We start from the raw sequence: 2,275 nt of genomic DNA, 5'->3' as shown, positions 1-2,275 counted from the left end.
CCAGGCTGCGCTCCTGCTATTCGGAGAGAGGTTTATGTCAGAGACTGAAATCTATGAATTCTGAAGTAATATGTAAAATATCAAAATCTCATTCAGTAATTAAAACCATTCTCAACCATCTAATCTAGGTAGAGATGCATAGATATATTCCTTTGTAATGTTAACTCTAATTATATTCCAATAAAGAACAATTGAAATCTTCCTGAAAAATAGCAAAGATAAAGGTCATGTCAATAGAGGTATGTAATGAGTGGACAAGACACAGTGGAAAAAGAAACTTAGGACAGAAGGGAAGAGTGGGGGCAGATATCATACGAGTGCTATGGTGAATTAACATTGATTTGACAATCCTGTGATATTTGAAAATCAACTTCAAATTGCCTTCCTTCTTGCCTCAGCCTTGAGCACTTGGTATACAGATGAACTCCGTTGTGCCTAGTTTATAGGTGCACTTTAAACCAAACATCTGTGACATTCACCAAAGGAGAGCAGAAGAAATTCCGACAGGTCACCTGAGAGGAATCACCAGCAGCAGAGGTACAGGAGTCTGGGTAGAGCATTGCCACAGCTGTTTGCAGCCTTCAGAAAATGCTGGAAAAACAGAAACAGAGTCCAGGAGATTATCAAAATATGTTTATTTCTAGAGCACCTTGCTTGTAGTACCAATGGGTTGAAGAGAAAAAAATGAAGATTATCAATGGTCCCTAATCTCGATTCCCTTGGTTATACATAGGAAAACAATCTCAGCTATGTGGAAAAAATATTCAGAGTCTCTTTAATAATTTAAAGTGTCCATATAATCTTTGCGTTTTTTATCTATATGTGTATTTTCTTCTCTGTGACTTGAGAAAAGTAAACTTTTTAAAAAATAAATTTGCATTCCATTTAAAAAATGATTTTCTAGTGTATTCAACACAATTCAGTAGAAACAACTAAAGTATTTAACTTCAAACATTAAAACAAGGAGTGGAGGCGGGGCCTGGCCAGCGGGGTTCGTGGCGGGAGATTGCCTGGGAGCCAACGAGGTTGGCCTTCTTGAGATCCATGGTTTTCCTTCCTGGGCTCTGGGGCTCTTTTGCCCATGTCAGCTGAACATTCGGCCCGCACTGCTTCAGCACCTCCGGGAGCCTCCGTGCAATCCAGAAAATGTCTCGGGTGAGTGTAGTGGACAACAGTGCCCTGGGGAACACCCAGTACCACCGGCCTCCGCGATGCATCCATGTCTACAAGAGTGGGGTAGGCAAGGTAGGCGACCAGATTCTGCCGGCCATCAAGGGACAGAAGAAGAAAGCACTCATTGTGGGACATCGCATGCCAGGCTCCGGAATGACCCCAAGGTTTGACTCTAACAACACGGTCCTCATTGAGGACAATAGGAACCCTGTGGGGACTCGAATTAAAATACCTATCCCAACCAGCCTTTGCAAGAGGGAAGGTGAGTATTCCAAAGTGTTGGCCATAGCTCAGAACTTTGTGTGAGCAGCGTGCCTCTGAGCCATGCAGCCATTCCCTTCACACCGGTGACAGTTGGAACAGAATAAATGTTTTAATGTGTGCTTCCTTTCTATGCTGTCTGAGCTGTGGTGATGAGGTGGGTAGCAGCAGTTTAATGCTGACCTCCTCCCTAGAGCCCAGGAGGGCCTGGGCTTTCTTTTATAGCTGGCAGCCATGCAGTGATTCAGCAGGGGTTTCTCTTCTTCACTTGTTGGTCTCTGTGGGGAATAAGGACTCCTCAGTCTCTTTAATAGAATCTTGTCAACTCTGAAGTATTGGCTGCTCTTCTAGAGGGCCAGGTTCTATTCCTAGCACTTATATGGAGGCTCAAATATTCTGTAACTCCAGTTCTGAAAGATCTGATGCCCCTCCTCTGGCCTCAGTGGGGACTGCATGCATGTGGTACACAGACATACTTGCTGGCAGAACATTCTTATACATAAAATTGAAAAAGAAAATAAATTAAAAGATACTAAAAAAAAAATAAGGAGTGGAGGGCTTGAGAAATGACACAGTGTTTCAATGTATGGGGACATGAAGGAAGGTTCCCACACCCCACCTAAAGATTCATCATTAATTCTAACACACTCAAAATAAAATGGGAGGCAGGGACTGGAGAATCTTGGAAGATTGCAAGTCAGCTAGCCTGGCGTTTACATGCTCAAACAAAATGCCTTTCCTCAAATAAGGTATAAGGTCAGGACTGATATCTGAGGTTCCCTTTATTCTCTATACACTCACCCACAAACACTCTGACCTATACAGTGCGTACACACACATA

At 43.0% G+C, this 2,275-nt stretch overlaps 1 pseudogene; it reads left to right on the top strand.

Annotated features, from left to right (window-relative positions):
• Positions 1-1,057: 1,057 nt before the first annotated feature.
• Positions 1,058-1,556, top strand: LOC125391294 (large ribosomal subunit protein uL14m pseudogene; annotated as a pseudogene).
• Positions 1,557-2,275: the final 719 nt, after the last annotated feature.

Source organism: Myodes glareolus, chromosome 16, assembly GCF_982192425.1.
Source record: "Myodes glareolus chromosome 16, mMyoGla1.1, whole genome shotgun sequence".
Taxonomy (NCBI): Eukaryota; Metazoa; Chordata; class Mammalia; order Rodentia; family Cricetidae; genus Myodes; species Myodes glareolus.
This window is presented reverse-complemented; position numbering and strand designations above follow the sequence as displayed.